Genomic DNA, 14,172 nt, shown 5'->3' on the forward strand with positions numbered 1-14,172 from the left:
AGTTCTTCTTCACAGGAGAATTCCAGTTAACACATTTAGAAGGAATAATAGAATTTAAATGGTAGGGGAAAAAAATCGCCATGTTCAACTCTTAACTGTATAATTGGTCCAGAGATTAAACTGATGCAAAATCTAATGGAGAATGATTGACTGGGAAGTTTACAGTGGAGGGATCAGACTGCCATCACCTGAGTCCACTGACCAATCTCAGCATCCCTAAATGTAGGACAGCCAGATTAGATGAGACGCCATAGAAAGTACACCTATAAATAGAATACAATAGAAAGCACCACTGTGAGGTATTCTTGTCAAAGAATCTAATCAAGCCTTTAGACCTAACTTTTAGTTTACAGGAGAAACAAGGGACAAACCAATAAGTTAAAGGACTTCAGAAGAAAGAAATGACACAAATGCAGAATGTGGGACATCCTGTAGAAAAACGGATCCAGTTTCTAAAGCAAGTCAAGTGCATGAAGAGAACAGAGGGAAGGAATGTTCCAGATTAAAAAAGGACTTCAGGGCTTCCCTGGTGGCGCAGTGGTAGAGAATCCGCCTGCCAATGCAGGGGACACGTGTTCGAGCCCTGGTCCAGGAAGATCCCACATGCCGCGGAGCAACTAAGCCCGTGCACCACAACTACTGAGCTTGTGCTCTAGAGCCCGTGAGCCACAACTACTGAGCCTGCATGCTGCAACTACTGAAGCCCGCACACCTAGAGCCCGTGCTCCACAACGAGAGAAGCCACTGCAATGAGAAGCCCGCGCACTGCAACAAAAAGTAGCCCCTGCTCACGGCAGCTAGTGAAAACCCGCCCACAGCAATGAAGACCCAACACAGTCAAAAATAAATAAATAAATTAAAAAAAAAAAAAGGACTTCAGAGCCATAATAATCAAAGGCAATGAGTGGAGAAATTAGAGTATAAATTGACTAATAATTCTTTTTAAGGAATGTTATGTTAGATGACATGATGGCATTGTGGAAAATGGCCTTATATTTTAGAAACATCTACAGAAGTCTTTCAAGGTGAAATGAAATGGTGTTAAGGGTATGTTTTAAATTATCGAAGGGGAGAAAAAAGAGAGGAAGGAAGAAAGGAAGGGAACGAGAGAGGGATAAAGAATGGTTCGAAAAAGAATGTGTGACAAAATCAAAATGTTGAAATTGCTAAATCGGGAGGAATGGGTCTATGGAGGTTAACTACACTGTGCTTTTGTGATGAAAACCTTTATAATAAAATGTAAAAAATAAAACAGCAATCATTGAGGCTCTCTGCCAAAAAGATTTTGGAAGATCAGTATCTCACCTCTGGATGGACCTTCTGGGCAGGAAGGTTCCGGCTCACTGGTACCAACAGTGACCTTTGCAGGCAGGCCCAGGGGAGGTCCATGCAGAGACAGAGGTGAGAGGTGCACCAAAAGGCCACGGGAGCTGCTGCGTCTTCATTACTCAGTAAACAAACGTTTTATTTGGAAACCTCCCTTGCCTTTAACCTAACAGACTGATTCAAACAGTTCATTTAGCAGAAGTGTCTTACAGCTCCCAGACTTGCTTTCGCCACTTAAAATATACTGTGTAAAACCAAGTGACTGGTTTGTTCATTCCCAGAAGGGAGTATTTCTTCAGTGTAGGCACATAAAAGGACCTGTTTTTATGACCTGGGCTCAAAAAAAATTAACATAAGGAAGTAGGGAAACTCTGGGCTGTGCCGGTCGTGAGCTGTGTGAGCTTATCAAGTTCCTTCACGGTAGGTAAGACCTTGTCCAGGTGATTCCCAATCCCCTTGCTTCTTTGAACACACTGCCTTATGAGTAGTGAATGTCCTCACATGGGATGTGCTTGAACAGAACATGAGCTACAGGACAGGACACGGAGCTAGAAGAGAATTCTAGAGTCCCCTCTGACTCTGAGATCCTGTGATTCCCTGACTCACTTGTCAGTTTACCACATATATTGTCCATCAGAATGTCAAATGTATGTTCTAAACCAAAAGACGGCATGGAAGTCTGTGGACAGATGAATTTTAAAATGTTCCAAACTCCTGTTCTGTAGCTGGACGGTCATTTTACCTTCTTAACCAACCAGGTTCGTTTGCCTGATGCACAGCAAGCCAAGTGCTGAGACACTGAGGTTTGCAGCAGAGAAGGGTTTTATTCACGAGGCAGCCAAGCGAGGAGAGGGGAGAACAAATCTCAAATCTACCTCCCTCAGGGCTCGGGGCTCGCAAAACTAATGGGATAAAGATTCAATGGGGAAAGGTGATTGGAAATAAGAAAAGGGTGAGGTAATCGTTGTTCTGCACAGGTGCAGCTGAGCTACAGGCTTCTTCATGGGATGGATGTTCAGAAAATGGGGTGTTAACATGTTCTGAGGGTGGAGTTTTGGGCGAGTCCCGTTGGAAGGTCAGTGGTCCTAACCAGTCTTAACCGGCTCAAGCTCGAACTGGACACACCTGACTCCAAGTTCCTGAAAAACAACTTGGGCAAACATCTTATTGTTTTGGCTACGTGATGCTTGGAGGACATGCAAGAATTTGTTAAAAGAATTAAAACGAGCTGGATAAGTGAAGGCAGGTTACAGTTCATTATTTATTAAGTAAGTTCCAGTTTAAGAGATCTAACTGGTGACTACTCTCAGTTTCAACTCCTATATGGAAGACTTCTAGCAAACACAGTAGCTTGTTTCTGGATCAATGGGTGGATATTCAGTTTTCTAGAGTGGTGATTCTGAGCATACTAGGGTGTGGTCCAAGAATTCCTGAGGGATCCTGGAAGCCCTTTTTGATGGGGGGGGTGGATCCACTTTCCCACTTATCTGTGTGAGTTTCTTCATGTATTTCAACCCCAAACGAACGGAGTGGATTTGGAAGCAGATATGAGAATCCAGCTATCGTCTGTTACATCAGACATCAGGAGACTGGCAAAGATAAAAAACAATGCCACTCTTCTCACAAAATTGTTTTCGTCTTGGAATATATAGATATTTTTCATTAAAAATGTGCTATTTGTGTTACTATGTCATGGTTTTATTACTGTATTTTAAAATGAATAGAAAACATGAAAAAAAAACTTTCTCAGTTTTAGTGTCTGACACAGTGAACATCGGCAGATATATCACATAAACAAAAGCTATTTGGTTCTAAATAATATTTGAATATAAAGAGGTCTGAGATCAGAAAGTTTAAAAGCCACTGTTCTAGGGAAATGACCCCATTTTACTTCTTAATAAGCAGGAAACTAATCCTCGAGAACAGCTCTTTAAGGAAGATATGGATGAAGAATTGGAGTCTCGGAAATGAATCTCCTTGTCCCAGGGCCCCGAGCCCCAGAAGACCTCCTCTGTCTTCTCTGCAGTCAGGATTAGTTCCCACGCCCGTTCTAAATCACTCACTGGCCAGGAGCACAAGCTCCGTGACTGGCCTAGAATAGCTGTTTATGGATAATGGGTGTTGAGGTGTCAACCTCAGATGACCCATTGTCTTTATAGATGACAGGACTGTACAGTGACAATGGCCAGAGAAAAGTGCAGTATCTCATTACGGATCAGACGGTCCTCACTGGCTACAGCAGTGTCCATCCCCTGACATCTGCTCTCGGCGTTTGGAGATGCTCACCAATGAGTGGGGAGCTGGGAGCCAGGGAGACTTGGCATTCTATGGTGCAGCCTCGGCACCCCTCTGCCCCCTTTGACAGCCAAGCTTGGTGTCTGCTGGCAATGTCAGAGTTCTTTTAATACAACCCTAATTGATTTCCCAATGACATTGCCTCAGCATGCAAATCTATAGCTGGAGACTATTCCCACAGCAGCATGGGATGTTGTAATTTTCAAGAGCCACAGTTCACTTGAAGAAATGATCGTTTCCATTTCCTGAACGCACATTCAGAGGCAAGAAAACTGTGCTTGCTTTGAAGAAAAAATTAGCATCCATTGTAGGTTATATTAAATGTCATCTGACAAATTTAGGAAAGTTAATACATGCAAATATTTGTTTGTCTCAGGCTCAATGCAAGGCTGGAGACACTTAGCCTTTATCCTAAAGGAGGCTCTTTGGGATAACGATAGATGGACTGAATTTCATACAAAGCTCAAAAGCAGAGCAATGCTGCCAGGCCACAGATGGCCTCTCCCGACTCCTTAGTGTTATTTCTGGAGGAGCTGTGGGGTTGGTAACTCAGAGCACGCACTGATCTGTGAGCAAAGGCAAATGAGCATCCTTTGGGTACCAGCTTCTACCATTGTCAACCGACAGTCGTCTCATTTTGGGACTTGGCTGATGTCACAAGTGGATACGTTGGGAAGAAAGCACAAAAGACAGATTGGAGGATCAATATAATATCAATTGATCCTAATGGGATCCAAGGGCAGAACCAGGATTCTCAGGCTTCCTATTGATCTTAGGATAAAAACCCAAATCCTTGACATGCTGTGAGCCTGAGCGTGGCCTGGGCCCACCCACTGCCCAGCCTGCTCTGCTTTTCTCTCCTCTTGCTCTCTGCACCCAGCCACGTTGGCCTTTGGATCCTCAAATCTCTCCTTTCTGCCTCCGTGCCCCCCTCCATGCTGTTCCCTCCATTGGAATGCTCCTATCCCCAGTCATTGCCCCCCTAACCCTACTAGTCCTTCAGATCCAACTCAAACATTACTTCCTCAGAAGGCTTCTGTGACCCCTCTCAAGCTGGTTTTCGTGTCCCTGATGTGTATTTTTATCTCCTTCTCCTTCAATGTACTTACCCACCTGCACTGCCTAGTTGCTAGTGGGTTTACCTGATCACTGCCGGTCCCTCCGATCCCAAAGACAGAAATATCCGTCCGGACGGGAGCCAAGTCTGTGCTGTGTCCTGATCCGTGTCCGATACTTATCAGAGTCTTGGCACGTAGCAGGTTCTCAGTAAGTATTGTTTGAATGACTGGGGGTCTGCTCACAGAACTCCTGCCTTATCTCAGAAATCATTGATTATTCTCTTTTCAGGTTGCTTAGAGTGGGAACTGGATCCTCCCTGATCTTTCCCAAGTATTCCACGTGACAGCCAGCAACCGCATTCTCCTCCACCTGCCCTGATGAACTTTTCACCCTGCTTTCTAGCACGTCCCTGACACAGCTTGGGTCTGGCACCCTTTCAAAACACTACTCATCTTTGTGTACCAGAACGCTGCACTTCCAGGATCCCCTTACCCTCTGTGCTGCATTGATATACTAGCCTCCAGGATTCCAAAAATACTCCCTGTATCAGTTATCTGTTGTGGCATGACACACGACTTCAAAGGTTAGCATCTTAAAAGAACATACATTATTTCATAATTTCTATGGACTGGCAATTGGGGAGCTGCTTAGTGGGGAGTTTCTGCCTCTGGGTCTCTCAAGAGGTTTCAGGCAATATGTTGGCGTGGGCTGTGGTCAGCTGCAGCGCTGACTAGAGCTGGACCATCCGTTTCTAAGATGGCTCACTCACATGGCTGACTGGTCAGCGCTGGTTGCTAGGAGGACTTGGTTATCCATCACGTGGCCTTCTCCAGAGGGTCCTTTGAGCAACCTCACATTGCAGCTGACTTCTCCCAGGCAGATGAGCCAAGAGTGGAAACAGGAAGGAAGCCACACGGCCTTTTGTGAACTGGCCTCCTAGTCGCACTCCTCCATTTCCGCAATATTCTATTGGTTGCAAAGGTCAGACCTAGTTAATGTTGGAGAGGTCTACACGGAGTGTAGATATCACAAAGTGAGGATGCTTGGGGGCCACTCCTATAGACTTACTCACTTTAACTGGATCCAGCCTCTGTTTTTGCACATCAAACTCACTGTCCTGTCCTACACCTTCTCATAGCTTCTCATAGCACAGAATAAAACCTATAATCTTATCCAAACTTCTCACCTCCAGGCCCTGTGTGATCCAACCCCTCCCCACCTCTGCATCCTCATTTCCTAACTCCTTTCTCTTTCACTCACTCCACCAGGTACACTGGCCTTCTTCCCTTTCCCCAAAACTCCAAACTTCTTCTAGGACCGTGCGTGGCTCTCTCCCACACTTCGTTTCGTTTCTCTGCTCAGATGTCCACCACTTCCACCTCCCCAGAGGTCTTCCACGACCACAGTGTTTTGGACTAGCACCCCTTCCATCCCTCCACTATCCACCCCTTCCTCTGTTTTGTGTTTCTGAATCGCAGTTGTCACCACCTGAGATTATATTGCAGGTTTGTATTTGCCATTTGTCTCCCCGGCAACAATGTAAGAACCCTGAGGGAGGGACCTTCTCTGAAGTATTCACTCCTCTAGCCCCAGTGCCTGGTACAGCCGCTATTTGTTGAGTGAATGAATGATTGAATGAATACATCTGTAAAAAAAAACAAAAGAGGGCTGGACTTGATTCATTGGTCGACTAGTGCTGGTCTGAGAACTGTTACTGGTTCAGGAGCAGAAAGTTCAGAAGTTGTGAGTAAACACTGAGAAACTTTTACGGCAGTCTGATGGTGCTGCGACATCCAAGCTCATGATCGGGGACTGATCCTGTTGACGTGGGTAGAAAGCCTCTTCTATGGAACAGTCTGGGTGCTGTTGAACCTGCATTGTGAACCACGTGTGGCACAAGATGCAAACTAGATGCCTACAGTTGGACCACTTTAAAATGGACGATATTTTATTTATTTTTTATTGAAGTCTAGTTGATTTATAATTGTGTTATTTCTGTTGTACAGCAAAGTAATTCAGTTATACACATGTATACATTCTTTTTTATATTCTTTTCCATTATGATTTATCACAGGATACGAATATAGTTCCCTGTGCTATACATAAGACCTTGTTATTTATCCATCCTGTATATATAACAGTTTGCATCTGCTAAACCCAAACTCCTAGTTCATCTCTCACCCTTGCACCGTTCCCCTTGGCAACCACAAGTCTGTTCTCTATGTCAGTGAGTCTGTATCTGTATGGTAGATATGTTCATTTGTGTCATATTTTAGATCCCACATATAAGTGATATCATATGGTATTTGTCTTTCTGTGTCTTACTTCACTTAGTATGATAATCTCTAGGTCCATCCATGTTGTTGCATATGGCATTATTTCATTCTTTTTATAGCTGAGTAATATTCTGTTGTATATATGTACCACATCTTCTTTATCCATTCCTCTGTCGATGGACATTTAGACTGCTTCCATGTCGTGGCTGTTGTAAGTAGTGCTGCAATGAACATAGGGGTGCATGTATATTTTCAAATTATAGTTTTGTCTGGATATATGCCCGGGAGTGGGATTGCTGGATCATAAGGCAACTCGATTTTTAGTTTTTTGAGGAACCTCCATACTATTTTCCACAGTAGCTGCACTAGCTTACATTCCCACCAACAGTGTAGGGGGGTTCCATTTTCTTAAAATGAAGGGTATTTTAAAGTTAGTTTGGGGACTTCCCTGGTGGCACAGTGGTTAAGAATCCACCTGCCAATGCAGGGGACACAGGTTCGATCCCTGGTCCAGGAAGATCCCACATGCCACGGAGCAACTGAGCCTGTGCGCCACAACTACTGAGCCTGTGCTCTAGAGCCCACGAGCCACAACTACTGAGCTCACGTGCCACAACTACTGAAGCCCGTGTGCCTAGAGCCCGTGCTCCACAACAAGAGAAGCCACCACAGTGAGAAGCCTGTGCGCCGCAAGGAAGAGTAGCCCCCGCTCACCGCAACTAGGGAAAGCCCGTGAGCAGCAATGAAGACCCAATGCAACCAAAAAATAAATAAGTGAATAAAAAAAAAAAAAGTTAGTCATCTATGATCCAAGTGCTTAAAAAATTCAGATTCCATTTCTTCCACTGAAAAATTATTGAAATGTAATTGTAGCTTTTCAGGATAAATGGCGACTGACGATGGATTGAATATAAATTCTGAAAATAGAGCATCACTTGCTTCATTTTAAATAAAATGAGTACCCTGAGCTTGTATCTTCACATAAAATTGTGTCCTCTGCAGGGATCTGCAATGCATACCCTGACTTTCAAGGTTCGGGTCAAGACTTTATTTTTCTCCTCAAATAAGGAGGTGCTATAACTCTGGTGTAAACGTATTAGCCAGAGATCGCAAAAAACAAAATCCAAGCTTCAGTGCTGAGCCAGAATATATTAGGCGCCATCAGAAGAGATTCTGAGATGCCCCCTGGTCTATGTTATTTGGATGCAAAATTGTGTTTTCTCCAGTTGCTCTTTAAAAGTGAGATAGGGCCATATGTGTGTAATGTTTTAAACATAATTTTGAGTGCTTTTTTTGGAGCCATCTAAGATTCTATTCTTTCCTGTAATCATTGGCTTTTACCGAATTTCTTCCATATATAAGTCAAAACTGGACAGTGTTTATCCTTTTAGAACTCATCATCAGTATGAAACCAGCTGTTTGTGTGGGGACTCGTGCCTGAAGTCCACAAAGCAGTGAACAGATTCTTTATTCATTCTCGGGGCTGCTACCTTGCCTTATGGATGTTCAGTGCTCTGCTTCTTGCTTCTCTCTTCCCAAGTGCTCAGAGCCTTAAGGAATCCTCCAAGTACCGTGGAGGATTGGGTGGTAGTTTGGCTCATACCCTGGGGCTTTAGTTTCCATGGCAAGTCGGCACCCTGAACTTCCTCAGCAAATAAGACTCATTCAAGCTTTACAGAAGGACTGTTGATTGGCCTGGAGGGTTCTGTTGAAGGGAATTAGGATTGAGGAAGAGATGAGAGGCCCTATGTGCTTTTGGAAGGTGGGAGCTACAGTGGGAGGTAGACAAACTCATGTCTCTGCAGGAATTCTGTAAAACTGATTCAGGCACTGGGGTTCAAATCATCTCAACTGCACATCAAATCTCTCAGCCATACCAGCACATCCCAAATCATATACTCTTGCTTATCTAGAGGAAACACTCACTTTACTCCCTGTGATTTCGGTCAATGAGTCTGGGACACAAGTAGATCTGAACCAACTCATTCTGCAGAAATCCCTCCTGAGGATGTGGCATCTTCACAAATACACACTGGCTGATGCACTTCAGCAAGAATTGAGTCCTAAAGCAGAGGATTTTCCCCATTTCCCCTCCTTGTGGGAATAACTGCTAGAGATTCAGCCCATGGGGCCAATGATGATGGGACCAAAGAGACAGAGAAGGAGAATTCATGCAAGCCACAGTCCTAACTTTCCTTTACAGAGTGGCTTGGGGCTTCTGTGGGCTCACAGAAATGTGCTGTGGGGACTCAGAGCCCGGGGGAAGCCATGTCCTCACTGGGGCACAGCTGGGAATGAGACACACAGTTGCTGATCTTTAAGAATTATAGGGGCTAAATGGTAGCTCCTCCCACCACCAATACGTCTGTCCAAATCCCCTGTGCATATCACCTAATATGCCAAATGATGTGATCAAGTTAAGAATCTTGAGAGGAGGAGTTTACCCTGGATTATCCAGGGAGGCCTTAAATGCCATCATATGTATCCTAATAAGAGAGGGAGATAGAGGGAGTTTGGGGACGGACACACAGAGGACAGACACACATAGACGAGGAGGCCATGTGAACATAGAGGCAGAGATCGGAGGGATGCGGTCACAAGCCAAGGAATGCCAACAACCCCAGAAGCTGGAAAAGGTAAGAAACAGACTCTTCCCTAGAACTTCCAGGGGGAAGTACCCCTGCCGAGAGTTGATCTTGGACTTGGAGCCTCCAGATTGAGATGATCTGTTCCATCAGCTCTAGGAAATGAGTACAGGAGTTTACAGCCTGGCAGAGGAAATGGACATCAAGTAACTAATCACACAGATCTTTATTGACGATGGTCAAGGTGAAGGAGTGTGTGTTGATGCCTATGAAAAGGAGACCTGACCTGGTCCGGGGGGTGGTGGGTGCCGGCAAGTCTTCCCAGGGAAGCGACACTGAGACATAGTAGAGCCACAGGCTAAGAGCACAAATCTCAGCCTTGCTGCTGAATGCCGGGTGACTTTACACTGCTCTATGCCTCAGTTTCCCTTCTACGAACCAGAGATAATAATAGCTGCATTGTCATGAGGATGCGTAAAACTCACAGAACACTGCCTGGCACGTGGCAAGGGCTGTATCTGTGTCTGCCACCATTATTTGCCTCTTCAGTTGAATAGGAGTTGCTGGCTTGACAAAGTGGGTGGGTTGAGGTGTGGGGTAGAGTTTCAGGACAAGGAGAGGTAAGATGCGCGAGGCCCAGGTCTTTGTCACACTTGCATGTGCATCTGGGCTTGCCTAGGATTGGAAGAGGTGTGAACATGTACTTGAGAGAGGAGGGGGTGACTGAAAAGAGAAATTTAAACTCCTGTGGCCTTCTAAGTACTCCAGAAGACTTGTTACACAATTGGTTTTCCCAACGCAGATGATTTTTGATAAAAAATGAATTGTGCTCATGTAAACTCACCCTCTGATTATTAGGATCCCTCCCACTTGCTTCCCTTGCTCTTGTGGCTCCAGGTCAGCTGATGAGAATTTTTTTTTAATTTTTTTAATATTTTTTTTGCGGTACGCATGCCTCTCACTGCTGTGGCCTCTCCCGTTGCGGAGCACAGGCTCCGGACGCGCAGGCTCAGCGGCCATGGCTCACGGGCCCAGGACCTCCGCGGCACGTGGGATCTTCCTGGACCGGGGCACGAACCCGTATCCCCTGCATCGGCAGGCGGACTCTCAACCACTGCTCCCCCAGGGAAGCCCCAGAGAATTTTAATACAGGAAAGGACATCCAGTGCATTTAGTCCCAGCCCCAGCTCCTCCTCTGCTTCCTGGCCTGAAACGGAGACCCATGAAGTGGCTGGCGGCGCTTCCCTCTGGTTCCTGTGAAGTGATCCTGGAAGTCTCAAAGGACATTGGGGCCTCCTTTCCAGAAGATCTTTGGTTTCCAGAGCCTCTCTCAAGGTGTCTGATGGATGCATTCAACAGGACGAGATGTTCTGGTTTCGAGAACCCCGGGGATTGGGGTTCTAAATATGTTACCTCTTTACCGAATGCAGCATAAAGAAAACTCACCAGCTCCCCTCGCCCCGTGCTCCTTCCTACTCTGTGCCCAGGACACTCAGTTACCAGGACTGAGATCCCCCAGGCCAGAAGTAATGGGTATGGACCCTCCGGACGCTGGATACTTACACCCGAAAATATATGAAAATACAAAGGGCCCAGCCTGTTAAAATGACCTTAGATTTGATTTGCACAGTGGTTTTAAGTGTTGCTCTCCTCAGCTCAGAGAAATTAACAAGCAAGGAGGTTGAATGGAGATCTTTGTATGTTCACCCAACTGTTTGTTACCGAGAGGGGTCTGTGGGTTTCGTCTGATGCCTAGATCTACAGATGCAGACAAGGAGGCACATAGCTGGTGCGATGTCGGCTTATTTACTGAGGGGGCTCGGGCCATGGCTGGAGGGCGGCAAAGGCTCTGACTCAGACCCTTGTTGCTGCCAGCTGCTCTTGTGGGTGGCCCCCCCGGGCTGCATGTTCCCCATCTCGTTGCTCACTGTGGCTGACCTTTATAGCAACCAGGTTGGTGACCCGGGGTGGGCTGGGATTAGCTGGGAGCAGATTTCAGGGCTTGGGTCACTGAGGACAGCCTGACCTGGGGGAGCAGAGTTTTCCCCCTATAAACAGTCACGCTGTATGTGTGGGGTCCTGGGGGAGAGGGACAGAAGGATTGGGTTAGGGGCTTGCTTGCACGTCGTGCTAAGATGATCGCATTTGGAGAGCCCTCTGGGGATTGGGTTGGGGGCTGTTCAAAGATGGGTCTTATTCCCCACTTGCTTTATGTTAACGCAGCTATGGCAGGTATCCCAGCCCAGGGAGTCGAAGTGCGTTTTCCTAGTGTATCACCTTCTGGTGGCTGCCATACAAGGTACCACAAACAGGGGTGACTTAAAACAATAGAAATTTACTCTTTCACAGCTCTGGAGGCCAGAAGCCCCAAATCGAGGTGTTGCAGGACCACACTGCCTCCAGAGGCTCTCGGGGAGAATCCGTTCTTTTCCCTTCCAGCTTATGGTGCCTGTTGGCGTTCCGAGGCCTGTGGCTGCTTCACTCCAGTCTCTGCCTCCATGGTTACATTGCTTCCTCTTCTGTGTCTTACAAGGACACTTACTGGATTTAGAGTCCAGCTGGGTAATCAGGAGGATCTCATCTCAAGATCCCCAAATTAACTACATCTGCAAAGACCCTTCTACCAAATAAGGTCACATTCACAGGTTCTAGGGACTTGGACACAGAGATATCTTTTGGGGAGCCACCATTGAACCCATCCACCTAGACAGGTTCTCATCCTAACGCCCTTAGTCCCTTAAAGAAGGTTAGAGAGCACGATATGGGAAAACAATTCTACTCGCTCTCTATCCTACAGGATGAAGTTTTCCAGAAGAGAATTAAACTTCCCATTGAGCTGCAGGAGAAGGCTCCGTTCCGCCATGTTTATGTTGTGGGCTGGCTGGCAGGCCCTGGGTGCATTGACAGGCGGTTCCCACCACCCCTCAACCCATAACCCCCCTCACTTCTGTGATTTGGTTTTGCTCTTCTTCTCGGGAAGACCCTCCCCCGGACCCTCTGCTTAGGCAATTCCGCCCGTTCTTCAGGCTCAGCTCAAATATCCCTTCATTCACATGTGAGCACCCGTGGTACTTCTTTGTCTACAGCAGTGATCTCCAGAGTTGGGGTGGGGGGCATACGATGATCATTTGGGATACAAGAGGAAGATTGGAGAACTCTTCTTTTTATTCAGTCTATGTCTTCAAAAAACAAAGAAATGAAGCCTTTCTAATATCCAAGCTGGCTGAGGTCCATGCGTATGCAATTTAGAAACATGTATTGGGTCGCACAAAGGTATCGGACTCTTTTTTTTTTTTTTTTTTTTTTGCGGTACATGGGCCTCTCACAGTTGTGGCCTCTCCCGTTGCAGAGCACAGGCTCCGGACGCGCGGGCTCAGCGGCCATGGCTCACGGGCCCAGCCGCTCCGCGGCATGTGGGATCTTCCCGCACCGGGACACGAACCCGTGTCCCCTGCATCGGCAGGCGGACTCTCAACCACTGTGCCACCAAGGAAGCCCTCGGACTCTTTTTATCCTACAAAAATGGCAGTTTCATGTGGTTCAACCTAATACTACGCTGGGAGTGGGTGCTCACGGTTTTTACTGCTAGGGATCAAAAAGTTTTGGTCAGATGATCAAACCAGCACTGTTTTACCCTGTTATTGCTTCCCCAACTCACATCCTAAGCCCTGGAGGTGGGAAATGAAGGCTTTAATGGCTCTAGTCTCCCTCGAGCACCTAAACTTGACCCCAAGTCAGTACAGCCAGTACAATGCAGAAGCTTGGTAAGTTTGCATTTTGCTCCCGGCATGCCTCTTGGAATCTTGGGAAGTATGAGAATCACACTCTGGGGCACTGGGCTGTGAGGTGTGGAATTTGAACCCAAACCTAGGAAAGTGACCTCTCCTCCCCAGAACCTCCCTCTCCCCACTCTCCCACTACTATCCCCCATCTCCTTCTGTCAGGTCCTCCCCTGGAGGATGGGATCATGCCAAAGGCACCCAAAGCTCTCTCTACCTGTCTTACATCCGAGCTCTGGGTGGCCCTGTGTGTGGGGTGTGGGCGATGAGCAGGGCCATCGGTCTGTGTGCTACTGCCATGGCTTTATGACTGCTGAATTCACAATAGCAATGACTTGACCTTCCTCAACAGGAGAGGTAGCCACATGAGTTGGGCCGCAACAAAGAGTAAGACTTCATGATGCCATATCCCAGGTCTGTGACATAGACAAGAAGGTGCACGGAGGGAGCAGGTGGTGCTTCCGTAGCGTGATTTCAGGCACCCTGCAGGGTCTCCCTTCAAAAAATCTCTTACTACCTGTCCCAGTCCCTGATTTCCGCCATCGGTGATATTCCTTTGATTCCTGGATTTTTTAAAACAATTTATTTCTCTAGATGAGACATAAAAATTCATCTGAGTGAGCTACAGATATAATAATACCTTATACTGGGGCCCAGTGGCATATAGTGAAAGAGCCATGGATTTGGAACTGCAGTTCCTTCACCCACTATGGGGTGGCCTTGGGTAATTCAGCCATTCCAACTTTTGGCTTGCTCATCTAAAAAAGGGCAACAGTAATACCCACATTTCAGAGTTGTTGTAAGGATTAGATGTACGCATGTAAGAGGATCTAGCATGTTCTTGGATGTGAT

Source organism: Grampus griseus (assembly GCF_964374135.1).
Source record: "Grampus griseus genome assembly, chromosome: 1".
NCBI classification, from domain to species: Eukaryota; Metazoa; Chordata; class Mammalia; order Artiodactyla; family Delphinidae; genus Grampus; species Grampus griseus.